General features: G+C 31.4%; 1 protein-coding gene and 1 long non-coding RNA gene across 3 annotated transcripts in view; both read right to left on the bottom strand.

Annotated features, from left to right (window-relative positions):
- The window catches only part of LOC138184093 (adenosine receptor A1), a 335,048-nt gene that overhangs the window by 160,837 nt on the left and 150,988 nt on the right, over positions 1–23,223 (bottom strand). The window lies entirely within an intron of this gene.
- LOC138178100 (uncharacterized) lies at positions 8,238–14,313 on the bottom strand. Its single transcript, XR_011172599.1, has 3 exons — positions 12,781–14,313; positions 8,975–9,191; positions 8,238–8,623 (listed from the first exon to the last, which is right to left on the bottom strand). It is a non-coding gene; the product is annotated as an uncharacterized LOC138178100 (long non-coding RNA).

A 23,223-nucleotide genomic window follows, 5' to 3' on the forward strand; every position in this document is an offset into this window, starting at 1 on the left:
TGGACACTGTTCTTTTATCAATATTTCTTAATAAATCATTATTTCAAACATTAAACAATATATTTTAGACACTTTCAAGGTAAAAGTAGACGAAAACAGAAATTTAAAAAATGTTTGTTACAAAGCATACGAATCGTAGTAACTCGACATCGGTGAAAGGATGAAGTGCATGAATACCTAATTAGGCATTGCCCAGGTTAGTTAGCCAGAGGCTTTCCAACCTGATATAATTTATGGCATGTACTTAAACTGTACCTGTCCAGTGAAATACGAGGCAGGATATGCAGGTATCCAACGATGTATAGTAACTTGAAATCGGTTATTGGGTATCGAGAATTTGATTGATTAGAATGAGAGACATTAGAGACAGCGAGTAATTCAAGGTTGCCTTGTCGTAAAAATAGAGTTATTTCCCTAGAGAAACTCGTTACGAAAGGTAAAAGAGTTCCTTCTGGCAATTGTGAGAAATAATTCTCCATTTACTTCAAAACTTAGGAATCCTATGCAATCTATGTTATAGATGTTTGATAATGAGCGAGTAATTTGATTTGACCATACAGTATTTTTATCTATCAATATTTCTGCTAAGTTTGATAGATATTTTAATTTTTCTTAAATTACAATCGTATTGACCCCGTAGAGAATCAGAACCGACTCAAGTTAAACAGTTTTTTTTTATCTTTACATTCACAATTTGTCCAGTTTGGACATTTGGTAGAATTTTTTAGCTGTTAGATTATCATGTGGGTGGCTACCCCCCAGTGGGATACCATCTTCGTGTTTGTTAGGTTGTGTCCTTTGTGAAGTCTGCTGGGTGTTTCCTTTTCAGTCTTCTATCCATGTTTGAGGTGTTGATCGTCTCCGCAGCTAGCCGGTTTGGGTGTGTTCCTATTCTTTCTATGTATTTTTCTGCGTATCTGCTAATTTCCTCTTTGACCGTTGGTATTCCCAGGTCCTTCCGTATGTCCTCGTTTCTAACGTACCATGGGGCGTTTACTAATGTTCTAAGAATTTTTGCTTGTACTGTCTCTATTTTGTTTATATGGCTCATTGCTGCTGTCCCCCATAGTGGTATTCCGTACGTCCAGATTGGTTTTACGATCGTTTTATATATTTTTAATTTATTTTCTATGCTTAATTTGGATTTTCGACTTGTTAGCCAATGCATTCGTCTCCTTGTTGTCTGTATTTTGTCTATTATTAATTTAGTATGCTGTTTCCATGTGAGTTGTGTTTCTAAGTGGAGTCCTAGGTATTTGACTTGCCTTGTTTGCGGTATGTGCGTGCCCTTCAGTAGGATGTTTGGTGGTGTCTGTTTTCGCAGTGTGAATGTAATATGGTTGCATTTATCGGGGTTTGCTTTTATTTGTTTACCTTGTTGCCACTTTTCTATTTTTGTGACATGTTCTTGTAGTAATTTGACTGCTGTTTTTGGGTTAGTGTGCCTGACTAGTACAGCTGTGTGGTCCGCGAATGTCAGTATTTTGCTATTGGTAGTTGTTGGTATATTGGCCGTGTATAGCGTGTATAGTATTGGTCCTAAGACGCTTCCTTGCGGAACCCCTGCCTTGATGTCTTTGACTTCGGAGTATGTGTCCTTGATTTTCATTACGAAGGTTCTGCTGCTTAACTAAGATTTTATTAACTGGTATATTGAGTTAAACAGTAGCGGTGGTTTTCTTTCTAAGCGTAGATATTGCCTATTATAACATTACGTAATATGAATTTTTTTCTTATATTTATCCAGAATTCTGTAATATTTATCTGTCTTAATCTAGGATTTCAAACGAGATAATAATTCTTAAAGATTTTAATAATCTCCTAATAATATTTAAAGCTTACCTCATTTCCTGGTTAAGTAATACTTATGAATGAGGATGCAAGTTTCTTGTAACTCTAATTGGTTTTGCGAAACCGCATTCTGAAGTACAATTTTTATTCTCGATCTGTCTATTCTGTATCATCGGAAGTGGAAATCTGGATTCTCTTACACAATTGAATTAGCTAGTATTATCGTTACTATCATATTTTTTCGTTAAACGTTTGAAACATTTATTAATGTAATTTTGAAATATTTGTATATGATTAAAGATATTTATGCAAGCTGTAATAGATCATTATTAGCATTTAGAATTTCTTATATGACAGTAACAAATTCTAAGATCAAATAGAACATTCAAATGGTAGATAAAATGACATTTTGCAAACACACAATCGAATTTCATAAATTACAAATTTGGCCATTTTAGTCGACTAATGTCAATTCATTAATATTATTAATTGGTAAATTATAGTGAAAAATGGTTAATAAAGGACGTGTTAATTAATAACCGAACGAAGTTCTGGTGAACTTTCGTATTGATATTAAAAAATTCTAACTGATATGAAGATTTTGTCATACCGCAAGACGCGGGTATTTCTCAACGTCAGCTATTATCCGCTAGTCCGAATGTCACAATGGTCCTGAATGTTCTAGCGACATACAAAAGACCGACAGCGGCCAATTTACACCAGCTCGTCTGCATTTTCTGTTACAATTCAGCAGACCGCTGAAACTTGCGAGAAATTCCCATGTAACAGAATCTGGCCATTTGCGTCGAGCATAAATCACAATGGCAATTTCAATTAAAATTACAAGTTAATAAAAGTTTAACGACTCATAATTTCTCTTATGAAAAGAATAGTCGCATTAAAATTTTATACATTTAGAAAGTTCTTGTACAAAATGTATGTAAAGATAAAATTACCTAAAGCTACGACCATGTTGATAGAAGTTAGTACATTTATAAAAAAATAAAATACGCTTGAAAAATGATAAAGAAACCTATTGGTATTTTTCAGAGTCATTACCTTTATTAATTAGGACTTTGTGCATATACAAATTTGTAGCGGCACAGGAGTCAAAGGACGACGCGAGTCGAGAGCGACTCGTGCTGTTGCTTTGCCTCAGGACATTGACTCAGCCTTGACGCAGAAATGTAATGATAAACAAACTGCGAGCAAAACAATGCCGCCGCTACATGCAACCGTCGAATCAAGACGAATTTCAATTTTCCGACTCTCCCCCGACCAGTATAAATAAACGGACGCGATAGCGAGTATAACTTCATATATTTGTGCCTGTAAATGTTGTCGGATATTCATCAAAAAAATCGCTCACATCGACGCAGGCATGTAACTGACAACAAAATAAATAGTTTATTCGTAAATAAACGCTTAAGAATTATTCATAACTAAATTTGGTAAAATACAAATGCAATTTGGTGTAAATTGTTTCGCTTGAAAAGTTTGAAGAGTAAAATACATAGCAATGTATAAAATTTAATCTAAAAAACACGTCTTATTGTATGTTTTATGTTCCATTCTATCACAAGCCCATTGGCATTGACATATTAATTAAAAATTAATTGTTAATATTAAGCAAGCATCACTATAAGAAAATAGCCTATAAGTAAACTACAAATGTTATATAAATGATATTAGATGACTACAGCTAAAGAAACGGAATCTAAGTAAGAATTTGTTTCAATTATTAAATATTAAAACAGATACTGCATTTTGGATATTATATATATACAGGGTGGTTGGTAACTGGTGGTACAAGCGAAGAGGGGGTGATTCTACGCGAAAAAAAAGTCGAAAATATAGAATAACAATTTTTCGTTTGAGGCTTTGTTTTCGAGAAAATCGACTTTGAATTTTCGCTCGGTACGCGTGCACTTTAACACGTCTCGTTATAACGGATCGCACTGTAGATCGTTGTCTCGATGGAAAAATTAAAAAATAAAAATTTTTATTCTATATTTTCGACTTCTTTATTCGCGTAGAATCACCCCCTTTCCGCTTGTACCACCAGTTATACCCTGTATAATACCACCTGTATAATACCATCTGTATAATAGTAATATACTATCATATATTATTATTTGAAGAGATACAGTTATTAGCAATATTAGAACTGGATTCTGCTGTAGTATAATTTCATATATTTGTGCCAATTTTTATATTTAATTTATATTATTACTAATTTTATTATTGATGCTATTTAATACATTATAATATAATAGTAAGTGATTTTTCCTGTTTTTACATTTTTGCTTCCTTGCATATTATATATAATATCGGTTTTAACTGTAAAATATCTATACATAAAATGAAATAATATTCGTATGTAATGTTTGATACTGAAACTTGATTTAGAAACTGTTCGTCCCTAAAAGGTTCTATTCTTAAGAGAAAAATTAAAAAAAAAATTTCTATTCTATATTTTCGACTTCTTTTTTCGCATAGGATCACCCCCTTTCCGCTTGTACCACCAGTTACCAACCAGTTAATTTTTTTTAAGCAATAAAATAGTTTCACGAGCTTTGTTAAATATATATGCCGATTTTTAGTACGTATTAGCTTTCAAAAGTAAATTTTATCATTAGCATGTTTCAGTGTATGAAAGGATACGTGATAACCTTATTCTTTTACTCATAATTTTGTGATTGGATTATCTCCTGTCAAGAATAAGCCAACATGTGGATCCTTTTGAATACTCATGTACACATATATTCAATATTATAGTAAAAATCTCAACAATGGTACACTAGCTTGTTAAATAAGTTCGTACCATTTTTGACAATCGGTATGTTCAGCTAGATAAATGGTGAGATTAGAAGATTATTTATTACGAACTTTTGTCAATTAACAGAAAATGGTTTTTAGATCGTTTTTCATTTTTACTATTAATTTACCGCTTTGCTTTGATAAAAATCGTGTAACCTAGCAATTAGAAGTGCTCCAAATATGAATCTTGCAAATTTTTTGATCGAAGATTTATATGTTTTACCTGAAAATTCTTCCAATATATTTCGTTACCCAAAGATATATATATACAATATATTTTTACGATTAACATGTTTAAATACGTTTAAATAGATTCAGATCCTTTAAATATGTGCTTCAAATATGTCCATGTATGATTAATACGTTTAACTACATTTGATATGTTTAGAATAAACAATTTATGCCATGAATTAAAATAGATAATTTTCGGTTTAAACGTAAACTTATTAACAAATACTAATCGAATAATGTACAATTATAACATATAAATACATATGTAAATGAAATAAGCGAAGATATAGTAGTTAACATCAGAAATTCTACATAGAGAATTCAGACCCAAAATTTCACACATAAAGAACCTATTTTCACTTCATAAATTGGTCTATAGTTACCATTTGTTTATAGAAATAAATAATCAAATAACTATTGCGACGTTACTATCCGCAACAAAATTGAAATTATACTTTGCCAATATCGCTAATTAAATATTAACGTTAAAGGTACCGACGACTAAAGTATAAAACAAAAGAACTGAAATTAATGAAATATAAAAAAATATAATGTAAGAAAAAATGGAAGTATTTACATACGTATTTTACAACAAATCATTCAAATTCTCAAAAATGTTGTTACTTCACAATATTTCTAATATTTTAATAATTCTAATATTATATGTTCAATTATTTTCGTGTATCATATCAAGTTGAAGTATGTAGAATCCATCAATGACTCCTTTCCTCCCAAATGATTCTTTAAAAAACAACATATCCCAATCTTCAACACTTCCAGCTATATACGTATACTATACATTGCCCTAACTTCCGATTAAATTTCTCAACATCTCCCTCACCAACCATACTTCTACTTCATTAAATCAAATCCAGGCGAAGACACGTTGTTAAGTTTCCCGGTTGCTGCCTTAACAACGCGTGCTACCTTAACGCAATTCCATCTCAATAGAATTTTCATCGTAAGAAAAACTTGCCCTCTGAGAGAATAAAAGTTCGTTTATCGCAAAAAAAAAAAAAAAAAAAGAAAAAAGAAAAGGGTTTGGAAAGTATTCCGAAACCAATTTTCTCGCTCGTCACCACGTTTTATTTCACAGAAATCTCATGTCTCGGTCTAATCTCGCCTGTTTCCCGCTTCGATCGCGACATTTTCCCATCGTCCCTCGACTCAGCACCGGAGATCGATGAACATGAAATGCGTGGCACATGCAAGTTGGACGCTTGTATTAACGTAAAAAGCTTTTACCCTTGTGCCCAAGTCTGCGCCCTTCTCTGTTTTTCCGTCGCAAAATCGTTTTCAGGAATCGTTTTCCCCTTTCGCCTCTTGACTTCGACGATAAATTCTGCATGACCGAATAGAAAATTCACCTCGCGTTTTATATTCTTATGCTTAGCTTTCTTTTTAATTTTATTTACGGGAGAAAATGGATTGAGGAAATAATTGTACGTTCAGAGGGTGAATTGATGTACTACGCATGACATGGGGTTCGACGTTTTAGAGATTGATTCGATATTACGGTTGGACATTACTTTCTGTGCTTTTTATGTCTGATGCAGTGTAAAGAGATTGAGTTGGTAAAGGAGAATATGAGGAACGGAGTGAGAAGTGTAAGTATAGGCTGAAAAACAATTTGTCAATTGCGAAATACATATAATAACAAAAGAGAAGTCTTAATTTTCCAGTTTAATTATTTATTGCTATTTGTTATTAATATCATTTATTTTGTTATTTTATACGTCTGTGTTATTCTCATTTTATATACTATATTAAATTATGAAATAATCATATACTTGGACTCATATGAATCTCATATAAATGGATATAGATGATATGGAGAGATATACTCATATTTTACATATTTTACATACAGTGACTGTAATGAAAATTATTAAAAGAGACCAAAAAATGTTATTAAAAGAACATATCATTTTAATATATAACTATATATCTTAATACGATTTTTAATTGTTACGTTATCGTCATTATGGAATCGCTGAAACACTCAAATAGCATATTTTATCGCATAAATTCTCCCAATTCATTGTCAGTGAATTTTAAATAACGTGAGTGACCAGAGTAATTCCTTAAATATCAACCAAATCGGATACTCAAATAAAAACTGTCATAATCAAATCTGCCATATGCATGGCATGGCTGAAATATCTTCGTTCATTTTTTCATCTGTTACTGGCCACAGACACAAACTCGCTAGTAAAGATGATAACTAACGTCAACTCGATAAATATATTAGCAGATTCTTTCATTAAGGCTGTTATAATTGAATTTTTCAGTTGTCTTGCATTGTAAGCGACATTGAAATATTCAATCTTCGTTTGGTCATTCGATATTCTATTTTTTTCGTCAAAAAGATACTTCCTATTAATAGATAGATATTTTTTTTTTATTTACATGTACTTTACAATCAATTCTCGCATTGAGAATTTTCAGTGAGTTTCTCTGGCGTGGCGCAGTGACATGGCTAATTATTTCTAATAAGTTAATACGCTTATTAACTCATTATAAGTAAGTATAATTTATAAATAAGTATAACTTATAAATAATAGTATTATAAATACGCAAATATTACTTATTAGAAATATCTAGCTGGATCTAGTGCTTAGGTCTAACGGATAGCGTTTTCTTAGCCTGCGGACCTGGTCCGACGTATTAAGTAATTTAGTAATTAGGGGGTTTCCATGTTCGTTAACTCTTATGATATATCTGTTACTACATTTTGTTATTTCTTCTTGGACTGTGGGTATCTTGAGGTCGCGATGTATTGCTTCGTTGGTAACGTACCAGGTTGCATCTGTTAGGGATCTTAGAGTTTTCGATTGGAAGCGTCGAAGTATTTCAATGTTGGCATTACTTGCTGTTCCCCATAGTTGGATTCTGCAGGTCCAGACAGGTTTTATTACGATCTTACAGAGGGTAATTTTGTTCTGTGTGCTTAGGTTGGAGCCAATGAGCCAATGAGCCAGTAGAATTTTTTAAGTTTAACTTTGAGTTGCTTCGATTTGTCTGTGATGTGTTGTTTTCATGTTAATTTCCTGTCCAGAGTCAGGCCCAGATATCTGACTGAATCCTTGCTAGGAATTGTTATATTGTTAATGGTCGCCTGAGGGCAGCTTTGTTTTCGCAGCGCGAAGGTTACATGTGTGGATTTATTTTCGTTAATTTTGGAGCTCCATTTGTGAAACCACCTTTCCATAGAGTCGAGACATCGCTGGAGAGTGGAGGATGCAATAATAGATAGATATTGTCAAAAAAGGATTTATATGAACTACTGACAACATTTATTGCATTACTTGAATATTAATTGTGTTATCATTTATGTGTAAAAACCTATAAATGACACGTGAATTATATGTAAATATATATTATATACTATAAATAGTATGTCTTATATATTATGTTATTTATATTGTATATAGAATGTATTATGCTATTTATATGTTTTATAAATACATAGATATATTTATCTGTTATTTATACATATCTCTATTAATATATATTAGGAACATACAACATACGTATGTACATAATCTAAACGATATAATCAAAGAACAAAAATTAATATTATACGTGTTTAGAAATCTCTGATTGAAGCCTGAGGAGGATGTAGAAAAGCTTAATATTATTATCGATTGTAAGAATATTTCATTGTACTTTTCGCTCTTCAGTAGATATTATAAAAATTAATGTATTAATGATGTGATATAATATTTTTCCCACTCCTGATATTGAGAATTCTGAATTTCCATGGGGAAATTATTGTTTACTGCAAGACAATATATTTATTTTATTTTCTTAAATTTGTTAGATTACATTTTCTTAAAAGCCGAATAAACGAAATTATAATTCACTTTGCTACAAGTTTTAAAAGAAATATTACATCACATTATTTTGAATAATATTTTATAAATCAATGAAGGACGTAATGAAATTTAATTAAAACACATTTCTTTATATTGCAATATATGTCAGCTTGATATCCTGTTTAAAATAAATTCAATACAAATCATTTTCTAATAATAATACTGTTATGAAATTTGCACAAATGAATATCAAAAAACGAGTGAATGAACGAGAGGGGCGGAGGGGCGGGGAAAAAGACACTGAAACAACATACCTCAATGATGAACCTTGAATGCTATTAACCTTTGAAGGTTACAGTTGATCGGATAGGTAAAGTCCAAGATCGTGTTATAGTTACTTTTGCAGAGATGTGCCATACAGTTTGCCGATAAAGGGTAGTTGATTTATGGTCTTATGATACGATAAACGTTGAAATGTTCATCGTTCAGAATCAGACATATCGAAGATATCAACAGACTATAGTAGTAAATCTATGGTAATAAATAAACAAACAGAGTTGTTATTGATAAATGTCAATTAATTGATCATTTGAGAATTTTGTGTAGCTTATGTTAAATATAATTGTTGACATTTTATTTTGGTTTAATGAGTGTAGGAATAGTTGTATTTTGTTTAATTATCCTAAACGGTATTTGTTTCAATAAAATTAAAATTATGTCAAACTTTAGTGTAACATTTTTTATAAAAATTGTAGTCGTGACATTCACCAATACTATTTTACTATTTATTACTATTATTGACGCGAAATAAGCGCCCACCTTTGCAAATTATTATAATTCACATGAACATGTTTTACATTCTTCAATGAAAACGACATACGTTATAATCCACGAATTATAATATTTCTCTTCTGAAAAATGAATATAAGTCGATAACTTTTAACACCATTATGAATTAATATCTGTGAATCAATAAATTCTTAAAACACTTCAATTAATATTTTATAAATTTTTATTTTATATTTTTTTATTTTATTTTCATAAATAATATTTTATTATTTTATAATATTAATATTTTATATTATTTATATTTTATAGAAATAGCCTAAATTTATCCAGTGCAGAAACAGTGCAAGAAACCTGTAAACGAATCCCAAGCACGTATGCAATGTGGTAAAACTTTGTACTTTAATTTAACTTCGGTGGTTTTCGATATATGTACATATGTGACCAAAAGGTATCGCCGTATCGAGAAACTTTATATTAGCGTAGCAATTTATTGGAAAATACATTAGAACGGTTAGTATTGGTGCAAATATAAAAAGCTTTTAGTAGAGAATGCACATTCGTATATTTTTCACTCAGACGTTTATTGATTAAGTTCTCTTGTTTCATTTCGCTTCCGTCAAATTTTTATGGTGACATTAAAATACCTTCAGATCGTAAGAAACTTAATATCCTCCAATCTAAACCACGAAGTTATCCAAACCAAATGTAATAAATAATATGCAAAGATCTATATATCTGTGATAAATTATACAACAAACTTTGACTTGTTTCATAACTTGAAAACAATGAAAAGTTAATAACATCATTTTGATGCAATAATTGCATGTTTTAATTAATCGCTTATTTAATAAATTCTTAATAATACTTGAAATGTTTATAGCTTTCTCGAAAATAATATTAATCAAAATCTTAATTATTTAGAATTACAATGATTGAAATCTTAAGTTGATCGTTGTTGATCGTTTTTGGTTTATCCTTTGTATTTGTCGTTCCCAATCTAAATTTTTCGTGTCTATAACAGATCGTCTCTTTTCTTGAAGATGCTTTTCAGAATTTTGTATTAATATTACAAATGTATGAAAGCTTTGCTATATTAAATCAAGGATTAAGATCTTATTAAATATACACTCGAATTCATACAAGTCGAAGCCATATAATTAACAAAACACCGATTGTACTGCTTTGTACTGCTTGAAACTTGAAATTGACATTTGGTAAATACTACTTAACAATACTTTTAATCTCCAAATGACTTCTGAGTGATATCGTAATTGTGAAATTGGCCATTTCATACATGACAAATGAATATTTTCTGTTTATTTAGTGACCAACAATTTTTATTAAAAGCCATCTATACAATGAATTCCAAAGCAGAACGTCATATATTAAAAGCTTAGTATAGTTGTACACATGCTTCGCTCATGGAAGTAAATATTGTGATATAGCTATTCAGAGCAAAAGGAATATTATATTTTGTTATATTGCCAATTAATCCTTAAACCCAGTAATTGATTCTTTTCCATTAATTCTTTTCCATTGATTCTTTTCTTTGATTAATTTCCATGAGAGTTTTAAGAAAATAAATCTAATGTTAACAGAAAATGTACATATATATTTGTTTTTACAAATGTGTACGTATTCTATTCGTGAAAAATGTAAAACCGCGTTCTGACAAAATCCTGATAAAATATTCTGAAGTAAGAGTAAGAAAATATTGGAATACAAATGTATACTGTAAGACATCTTCTAAACCCTTGCCTAGCAGGTATGCCTCCCAGGTAAAAGTAATATTTGACATTCTACTCGAAGTATCCGTCCGAGACGTACAGAATTGCAGATTAATGCTGCTTACTGATTTCCAAATAGTTTGAAGGAAGTAAGAAGTTTTCAAATGCAAGTCAAATGTAAAATAAATATCTTACTTTGCTTTTAACCAGGCGTCAAACATAGTATATCAATGAAGATTTTTGTTTATGGATTTTTAAGCATTGTCATATATCAAAATAAATTTTGTTACATTCTGTTTATTTTACAGTGTATTTTCTACTAATTATGTGAAATATCTATACTTTTTTTTACAAATATAATTATATTTTATACAAATAATTGAACACGGCAGGATGTTCGAAACAATGCTCTAATTATTATTGAAATAATTAATGGCATGTGTATTTTAAAAAATCAGACCATAAGTAGAAAAAAGTGCAAAAATTGAGAGGACGTGTTTAAATATTTAATCTCTGTATAATAATGAATATATCAACATATTAATACACGTAGAAATAGATAAATTTCGTCTCGTTTCATTAATTTTATTATTCAACGTATTTTATATCAATGGCTACATAAAATAATTACTAATATAATATTCACTCCAAATTGGTTTTATAATGTTCGTATTATTCAGTTTCCTATTTAATTCGTTATCACTTGATTGCACGAATATTCAATTTGATTTCACGATTTAGATTCAGTCTTTCAGTTCACTTCTCAAAGTTTCCTACCTAATCCATCGAAAATTTTCTGTAATGAAGATTACATCAAAAAATTGCCAACATCAATACATAACCAATATATTTTAATCCAGCGAATATACAGGGTGGTTGGTAACTGGTGGTACAAGCGGAAAGGGGGTGATTCTACGCGAAAAAAAAAGTCGAAAATATAGAATAACAATTTTTCGTTTGAGGCTTTGTTTTCGAGAAAATCGACTTTGAAATTTCGCTCGGTACGCGTGCGGTACGTTATAACGGATCTCACTGTAGATCGTTGTCTCGATGGAAAAATTAAAAAAAAAAAATTAAAAAAGGAAATTTTTATTCTATATTTTAGACTTCTTTTTTTTCGCGTAGAATCACCCCCTTTCTGCTTGTACCACCAATTACCAACCACCCTGTATATGTATCGCGATTTTTACAGTACGCCTTGTAGAACCTAACTCTTACATTTTTTTAATTTTTTTTCTTTTTTTAAATTTTTCCATCGAGACAACGATCTACAGTGAGATCCGTTATAACGAGACGTGATAAAGTGCACGCGTACCGAGCGAAAATTCAAAGTCGATTTTTTCGAAAACAAAGCCACAAACGAAAAATTTTTATTCTATATTTTCGACTTCTTTTTTCGCGTAGAATCACCCCCTTTCCGCTTGTACCACCAGTTACCAACCACCCTGTATAACTATAAAGAAACAATATTCATTTAATTTTTATATGTTTAAAGCAAATAATTTTTATCACGAAAATAATTTACGTTCGATAATTACTAATATAATTTCGTATTGATAACGTAATATCCATCCTAAAAATATTATATTTAACAACGTACTTACAAGACGGAGGGAAAATATAAGAAATGGAAATTGCTAGTCCACAGTCGTGTCGAAAAGTAATAGCCAAAGTACTAAGAAAGATGCATACAAATTTGAAGCTGTAGCTATTCCTGTGAAGTCGTTTCAACACTGAACACCATCCTGTAGTCAAACGTGGAGAATCCTACCTCACGTAACTTTCAAACCACAACCTGAAAGTTTCAGATGTTTCGAACTTGTAACAGTGACTTTAAATTAATCCATATCTTGTCGTTATAAAATAACCAGACAAGAATCGCAAATCGAACTTGATAGATCGTAATTGCCGTGCTTGTGAACTATGAACTTAATACGTGACGAGATGAAACCTAAATAACAATCGCTTGATTCAATCCAATAAAATACGTTCGTATGTATTAGTAATAATATCTGTACATCGATGTACAGTATACATTAATAGACAGTATAACTGTAGAATTATTATTAGGGATTATTAATTTGGGATTATTATTGTATATGGCGAAGATATTCAGCCTTCTCATAGAAGAGTATCATCAAAATTAAAATTAAAAAATTTCACTGCCATTAAGAACAATATGGATACAAATGTAAAATAATCAACCGATTTTGGACGAAATGATTTAATTTGACATGGAAGATAAACTTTTGGATGTAAAATGTTTGTATACTGTGTATTACATAAAATACCCACACGCTATCAGCAACACGCGTTCAACTAGTCCAGATAATTTTTCAATGAATAAATTACTTCCGAATGGAGAAACTATAAAAATAGTATTCAATGAACTTTCAAATTCCGAGCCAGTAACTTTTATAAAGGTCAGCTTTACATATTCGATTAACAGCTAGAATAGTAATCAGAATTGAGGCAATCACACACGTTAACATTGAAGATAAGCTTTCATACGACAATAATTTTAATTTTTTTTTATAATTACGTATAACTGCAATTAAATCCTACCATCCTTTAACTATACTTTTAGTACAAATTTATATAATGGCAAAATCTTACGAATCATTATAACGACTACTGTAGATATTCTTTTTAGATATTCTTTGCATTACTGCATCTTTAGATCTCTCATAAGTGCATAAAAATCCGCAATGCATGTTATTAATATTAATCCTAGTAAACACAGGAACTTCCTTTCTCCTGTCACGATCTGATTCGCTTGACTTTAGCCGCGAATAAACGTGTCATTATACAGGATGTTCCAAAACGCTAGTAGACTCAGCACACTAAAATAAGAAGAAAAGTTCACACATATTATACATTTGTCCTATTTGAATTTATTTTCGAGATATTACTGTTTCTCTATTGTACCGTTTGTTTGCTTGCATTTGCGGGAATTGTTCGAAGTAATCGTGTTCACCTCGAATACAACAAACAAAATTACCAAATGTTGTCCAATTTCGTCGACGACCCTCAAATGTTTTACAAATCTCTCGTTCGAAAATTGTCTAACTATGGAAACTTGGCTATACTTCAGAAACAAGGTCAGATAGGACAAACATTTCGAACGTCGTTTATAGTGCATTGAATCCATCAGTGAAGTTATGGCCACATGTTGCGGAACACCCTGTACAAAGCTGGAATAAAAATTTCAAGAATGCGTCAAGTTATATGGAGAATATCAAAATGCGTAGTACATCTGGCAATTTGTTAGGGACCGTACGTATGGAAATAAATTGGAAGAGAAGAATAAAATTTTCTTTTTGACATTTTGTTTTCAAAACGTTCAAATGAAAATTTACTGCATACGCGTGCATCTGATTATATCCGGACTTTATCTGTAGCTACTAATAGGAAGTGCCAATGTCATGACAATTAATTTATTAGTCTTCACTTAGCGGAGGCTTCGATATTACTGCTACGAGTACGGATTATACATAGTTAAATGAAAAGGATTTAACAAAATATGATTTTAACAATTAATAAACGTAAAATATTTGCATAACGTCAGAACAAACTCGCAGCCTTTGCTATCCGAGGGTTTACGATCATTTTATATGCACATACATTTATGCATATCTGTTTTTATTTTTGCAATTGGATGTTTGCTATTCAAAGTGCATACTGCAGTTTCACAAACTGAATTTTCTCAAAAATCAAATGTCAAACGAGAAAATGTTATTTATGCTCCTTGCTCGTTATCAGTTGTATTACGAGTCCTAACTGACGCAGAGTTAATCACTTTCTGTAACTGCTTCGACAGAGCGATCGATTCCGTCATTTATAAGGCGCGATCGATGCTCACTCGACTGTTCACACATATCACAGAAATCCGGATAATGAAAAAAATGTCATAATTCTTATTGCAGGATTATGGAATTATTTTCATCAAATTTCTAAAGTTCTTTCAATGAAAATGATGCTAAACGCGATTTCATTTAAATAAATTCCAATTTGCAAATCCAAACTATACAGGGTGACGCATCTAAAACAGGCTTGAGTATCTCAAGAAAGTTGTTGTTGCTGATAGAAAAAAATATGTCAGATCAAATTTATATTGTGTCAAGGAGTACATAATTTGATTTAAATAATATTAATACGAAATGATATGTTTTTCTATGTACTATCTAACGGAACATTTTGAGACACGCGCAATGACCTATGGTTCAAGGTCATTCAAGATCACATAAAATCAACTACAAGGGAAAATAATTTACTTTAAGAATACTTTATTTTACGTAGTGATGATTTATTAATCTTTCACTGCACTGCTTCGTCAAATGTTCGAAGTGGTAACCTTGAGCATCGATGCTCATGTTTTAAAGCGTTGCAAGAGATACATCATGGCATGTGGAATTTCGATCGGATTAATCGCTGATTTTTGTTTATAGGAAAAATTAAAGCAGCAAGTATACAATCAAACCTCGACAATCAGAAAAGAGACGAGAGAACGTGTAGCATGAGCTTGTTTCGTGATTAATCGGAACGAAATTCGATATGCCATGATATAAATCAATCGCAACGGTTTAAGGCACGCATCGATGCTCAAGGTCACCACTTTTAACTTTCAAAATAACAGTGTACTGATACTTTAATAAATTGCCATTACATAAAATAAAGTGTTCGATCGCTCTCATGAAGTAAATTATTTTCCCTTGCAATTGACCTTCAGTTACCTTCAACCACAGTTCATCGTGTGTATTTTAATATGTTCTACTAGATGGTACGTAAACAAACATCATATCATTTAAAAAAAAATTGACCTTTATATAACCTGTACGCGTCCACCTTTCAAACAACTATTTACACCAAATTATATGTCCTTCGAAGCTATGCAATAACAGCCGTGTTATTCAAGTGGCCCGTTTTACGTGTCTCACCCTGTATATCCTATAACAATTACTAGCACTTACGTGTACTGAATTTTTCTCATTGTTATCTCTTATCAAAGTGTTAATTCACGTGTTGCTTACAAGATAACAGATTGCAATTGAAGTATACGCATCGATATCTTAACAGTCCAGATACCGACGAATATACGTAGTGAGCAAAATAATTTCTCAATACTGTAAAGTTCCTTTTTCTTATCATTTTGAAATTATAATATGAAAATTTTCGGTGAGAGTAGGTATAAGCTTTGCACTCTCCTTTTTTAGTTCTTGATTTAGACTAATTTTCTAACAATAATACAAAGTGGATTTTGTTTAAAAATTAGCTCGAGAAATAGTAAGAAACTCGTCATCAGTGTCCACAGACCGAAAGTATTGATTAACCAAATAGTCGGTTTTTCCTGTGATTCCGCCACAAAAATATACAAAAAAGTATTATGATTCCATCGAGTCACTAAATATACAGGTCACTAAATTAATCTTAATCTCAACTATCATAATATTAAAAAGACGTAGTCTCGTTAAAAATATATGACTTCGAAAAATATGACGTTTGCTCTCTTTCTAAATCTGTAAAAGTATTGAAACTTCCAAGTAATATATGACATAGATGTCAAAATGCACGGAAATAAGACTTGCATCGTTTGTTAATTCCCCAAATACTCTCAGCAACCAAATCTATATAAAACTTCTTTATATAGGATTTCAAGACATAAATCCTCCAAATTCTGAAAATTTAAAATTAACGCGCTATTTCATAGTTATTATCATGTCTAAAAATGGTATATACAGAATATCAACGACCAGATTAATGGATAATTGACAGAATAACTGGTTCAAGTCAATCTATCGAATAAATGATGCAAGTAGTTTGACGAAAAACGTTATACACGATAAAAATACGAATCATTCATGTTATAATAATCAATCTGAAGGCTATTAAATCATACAGTTCTTAAACATAATATTCAAGTACTAAGTACATAAATACAAAATTGAAATAAGATATTTAACCCCTTAACCTACAACCATGAGCATAGCCCGTAGTACGATGGTCAGGCCAAACATAAATATTACGGTCATAGCTCGTAGTAGATGATCGGACCAAACGTAAATATTACGGGCATAATCCGTAGTACGATGATCGGGCCAAATATAATATACAGGGTGGTTGGTAACTGGTGGTACAAGCGGAAAGGGGGTGATTCTACGCGAAAAAAGAAGTCGAAAATATAGAATAAAAAATTTTCCATCGAGACAACGATCTACAGTGAGATCCGTTATAACGAGACGCGATAAAGTGCACGCGTACCGAGCGAAAATTCAAAGTCGATTTTCTCGAAAACAAAGCCTCAAACGGAAAATTTTTATTCTATATTTTCGACTTCTTTTTTCGCGTAGAAACACCCCCTTTCCGCTTGTACCACCAGTTACCAACCATCCTATATAATATAATATATGTCGGACATATAGGGACATCGGGCCTTTCTTTTGGAATTTTGGAAAGATCCCCGATGCTTTGGTCTAATCTATTTATTATAGCTGTACTTGAACAATAGAACTTAGAAGTAGTAGTTGTGATACGATCTGATTATGTTTGCCCGAGATTTGCGACAGTGGGCTTGGGCTCGAGGTGACACAACTGGTCGCGAACGTAGCCACGGTCACGGGATGAACGTTTTTACCTAACAGAAGTACCAATATTGAGGGACACACGCTGTATTAACAAACAAGCCCCGGGCAGCTGTCGGCTCTACGCGGGTCTGCCTAGTAACGGCGTCTGGAATTTTGTCGATATCCCCGGTCAATATGCAATTGACAAATGTGATCGTATCAGTCTTTTATTCTTGCGATCACTTTGGAGAGTTTACACACATCGTCTTGTCTGTCAGTCAGAAAGATACCGTGCGTCACAGCTAACGTCACTTTGCGTTTCAAAACATATTCTATTGTACAAAGAGTTTTCCCGTTGACCGTGGATTCGTTATTGAACCTAAGAACATCGTCATTAACATCTAGAGTGTCGAACCACCACGATTAATTGTCAAACTCTGTAAAATCAGCACCTGTGCATATAATTGTAAATATAGTCTCCATTGAACAACTACGATGGCTTGTCCTTATGAAGATACGCTACGCGTCCCTAAGACTAACGGCAACCCGACAAACCAGACATATATAATAGCTTGTTTGCTTTCTCGGCCATAACATTCTCGAATGTAAATCGTAGGTTGAGGGATTAAGTACGGCTTTGTGGTTTATTACCATTAAGTTAAACACATCTCATTAAATTCTTAAATAGTGTATCAATTACAAATCTTTCATATGTGGTCCTTTACAGAACCGAGTATTTAATTGTTATTTTTCAATAAGACATGTATTTAAATCTTAAAACCACGCAAAATAAAAACAAATATTAAGCAAAATATATGTAAATTTTATGCACCATCTTCTACGAGGTACTAAGCTTTTGAAAAAATCGAATACCTTGCTACTTGAATTAATAAATCTATTATCATTCCAAGCTGCACGCTATCATATATCTCAAAGCTAAATGCAATTTAAAGCAGATTTCAATTCAGACCAAAAGAGATATGCATTATTGAAACATTCACCAATCGTTATACGCTAATGATGAAGACGACTGCAGTGATGTTTTAATGTCATTTATGCAGCACGCTGATGCACACGCAAATCAAATGTTTAATAAAGTAATTCTTAAGACAAATAAGAAGCATTATGGACGTGATCATTGTCTCAGCTAGTCGACAAACGTCTGCCTGTGTTTCATTGGAATTCATCAGTGTTTATGAACCGCAACAGCATCGTTTGTTTTTAAGACTGTTCTACGTTGCGTATTTTGTTTTTTCTCGCTCCGTGACATTCCTCTAACGTAGCAACCCATAAATATAAACATACTTCTGCATGCTAATAAAATAGCACTGAGTTTCCATTCCCTTGCACTGATCCTTATAATTTATTCGCATTGCATATTACGGTGCCTAGCATTCTTTCCAGGTTTATATTTACTTGAACGATGTGAATATATATTCTGCGATAAATTCAGAGCAGAGATATTTTATTAGACGCATATTAATCTCACATTTGTTGATTTCATCTAGGTATGTTATTGCCAGACAGATTATGTTGAGATAAATTACACATCATTGCAGGATTTATGAATGATTCTTGTTAGATAACGGTGTTTCATAATTAAGGACTTATGAAATGGAGTGAGTTAAATGAGAAGCTAAATATTATAAAATTATTATATGATAATTATGAAATAAGTATAAAATTAAACACATAAAATAATTTATCGACCGTTAAGTATTGTGACATTGCCATAATATAAAAGAGAAAATTATCAATTTTCTACAAGTAATAACGAACCTCACAAAACATAAAAATTACGAACTTGCTGTAGGAAAAGTTACTTTTGTAGATTAAAACAATTAAAAAATTAATTTACATTATTTTCTGTGCTATGTATAAAAGACGATTAGAGAAAGTATGAGAATGAAATGTTTTTTAAATATTCTAAAATCTTAATATCAAATAATTTAGTATATTGAAAATCAATTGCTTTATAAATTAAAATAAGTAAAAATGTATTTTTCATTACTTCGTCGACATCATGTAAAAGGTAGTCAAAAGGAAATATAATTATATTCATAATTGTTCATAAATATCTTATAAAAAATCATTTATATTAAAGCTATTACGAAAAGTAGGATAAAGCCTCTATAATAAATCTTATTTACAAATATTTTACAAATGTTTCTCTCCTTAAATTAATTAGACGAATTAAACAATTATCTCCACCAATCTGTCAATTTTAATCTCATTAAATTATATGCCTCGGATAAAACTGTTTTTAGCTTTAAATTATGACATTGACAATAATAAATAACATAAGTATTTATAATTATCTTTATGCATTATAAAATTGATGTTATGGATAAAATGAACACAGGTTACATAAATATTAAAACCATAGGACTTTTATTCCTCCTGAGAGAATAATGTAGAAATTTTGTGAGTTGTAGCTTCTTCATATATTCATGCATTTATAAGAAGAAAAGCGTGGATAATATTTTTCTATATGTCATGTCACTATGCATTATATTGTAAAATTAGATTACAACGATAAAATATTCCTTTGATTTACGAGGCCCGAAGAGAATTTCAGAGCATGAATTTCAAACATTAAAGGTAGTATGTAATTTATTACACGTAAATTTCAGATTTTCATGCATATATGGGATATTTGAAGATACAAAAATGTATAGAATACACGTAATAGGCAATAATATACAGGGTGGTTGGTAACTGGTGGTACAAGCGGAAAGGGGGTGATCCTACGCGAAAAAAGAAGTCAAAAATATAGAATAAAAATTTTTTTTTTAATTTTTCTCTTGTGAATATAATTTTTTAGGGACGAACAGTTTCTAAATCCAGTTTCAGTATCAAACATTACATACGAATATTATTTCATTTTATGTATAGATATTTTACAGTTAAAACCGATATTATATATAATATGCAAGGAAGCAAAAATGTAAAAACGGGAAAAATCACTTACTATTATATTATAATGTATTAAATAGCATCAATAATAAAATTAGTAATAATATAAATTAAATATAAAAATTGGCACAAATATATGAAATTATATTACAGCAGAATCCAGTTCTAATAATGCTAATAACTGTATCTCTTCAAATAATAATATATGATAGTATATTACTATAATACAGGTGGTATTATACAGGTGGTATTATACAGGGTATAACTGGTGGTACAAGCGGAAAGGGGGTGATTCTACGCGAATAAAGAAGTCGAAAATATAGAATAAAAATTTTTTTTTTTTTATTTTTCCATCGAGACAACGATCTACAGTGAGATCCGTTATAACGAGACGTGATAAAGTGCACGCGTACCGAGCGAAAATTCAAAGTCGATCTTCTCGAAAACAAAGCCTCAAACGAAAAATTGTTATTCTATATTTTCGACTTTTTTTTCCGCGTAGAATCACCCCCTCTTCGCTTGTACCACCAGTTACCAACCACCCTGTATATATATAATATCCAAAATGCAGTATCTGTTTTAATATTTAATAATCGAAACAAATTCTTACTTAGATTCCGTTTCTTTAGCTGTAGTCATCTAATATCATTTATATAACATTTGTAGTTTACTTATAGGCTATTTTCTTATAGTGATGCTTGCTTAATATTAACAATTAATTTTTAATTAATATGTCAATGCCAATGGGCTTGTGATAGAATGGAACATAAAACATACAATAAGAAGTGTTTTTTAGATTAAATTTTATACATTGCTATGTATTTTACTCTTCAAACTTTTCAAGCGAAGCAATTTACACCAAATTGCATTTGTATTTTACCAAATTTAGTTATGAATAATTCTTAAGCGTTTATTTACGAATAAACTATTTATTTTGTTGTCAGTTACATGCCTGCGTCGATGTGAGCGATTTTTTTGATGAATATCCGACAACATTTACAGCTCGATGAGCATAGTTTTAAAATCAGTCTGAAAACTTCATAAATGTAGCATGTGCAGTTAAGCTATAAACTGTGTACCATTACAATACCAAAGTTACGACACGGTGAAATAAACCAGCACGAACGTCAGCCGGCAAAATCCTCTGCATCCAAAATTCAACTTGAAAAAACGTTGCATTGGTTTCGTTAGCCAATCCGTGCCGACGCGACTGTCAATTTAACGATACAGTTACCAAAACGTTTCTAACGAAGCACCCAACGTGTCCACACTGTCGTTATCAAATGTCACTCCGAGTTTCTACAAAACATACCGCGTGCTCCAACAATTTCTGTACAATTGGCAATAATAATCTTATATGAAGAAACAAGTCGAAAATGCAGAATACAATTTTTTTACACGATGCTTTGTCTCCGTGGAAAGTCTGAAAATGATCTATTTTCCTAAAAATGAAACCTTAGATGGAAAAATTGTAATCCATGTTTCTGACGTATTTTCACGTGTAATATAGTCTCCTGCTGATTGTTTGGTACATGACAAATTTTTCATTCGATTTTCTCAAAAACAAAATGTCATATGACAATTTTTATTCTATATTTTCAAACTTGCTTTTTCACGTAGAACCAGCTGCTTATTGATTATACCATGATGCGTGGAACACCCTGTAGAGATGGACAGCCTTTGACAGTTAAGCCGTCTATCGGTGCTGTTTAAACGGCACACAGAGCAACTTTGATCAAAAATATTCGAGGACATCGTGTCGATTACTCGTTAAGATTGCAACGATGCTCTTTGGGTCCTATTTAAAATTAATTGCAAACGGGAAAGCCAAACGTGTAAATAAAATCTTATCGACTCTCTAAAAACATGGACTCCGTAAAAGGTTCACATAAATTTGCACCTTGATAATGGATGCGCAAAACTCGTTTTTCCTTTATAAATCCACATTCTGTTCGTGCATTATTTTCGCTTTCTCTTTAAACGATATGAATTGTTCGTTGCAAGATTCCATGATCGATAATGTGGAAAGAAATTCGAGCAATTAAAAGAGAACCGAAGAATATTCCGCCGATGCTCGTTATTTAGAGACGCCGCCGTAATTTAAACTTGAAACAGTCAGTTCGTTAACTCCTCTAAGTGGTTATTTCGTTTCGCTGATACGAAAATTTACGGTATTGCTGGAGCAATATTTGAAAGAGAAATCGTTCACGTGTAATTGGAACAAGGCACGAAGATGGCGTTATAACTCTCGGAGAGAGGAATATAGGTCACAGAGACTTTTACGCGAGAATTGCGTTAATTGGTTACGTATTATTCAACTTGTTTAGCAATACGTTAATTGAATGAATTTTTGATTAAAGAAGATTTTTAATGAAACAGTTAGGTAGTATAAATGTGAATTTAACCTACGGACGAAAACTTACATCAGTTTTAATTATTACATTATATTATATAATTATTTACATCATAAATAATTATATTACTTAGAATATATTTATTATATTGGAAGTAAGAGCAGAACAAATATTAAAATATTTCAAATATTCTACAGCTTGAAGTTGGAAAACACGA

Source organism: Bombus flavifrons, chromosome 1, assembly GCF_040668555.2.
Source record: "Bombus flavifrons isolate JBK064 chromosome 1, iyBomFlav1_principal, whole genome shotgun sequence".
Lineage (NCBI taxonomy): Eukaryota > Metazoa > Arthropoda > Insecta > Hymenoptera > Apidae > Bombus > Bombus flavifrons.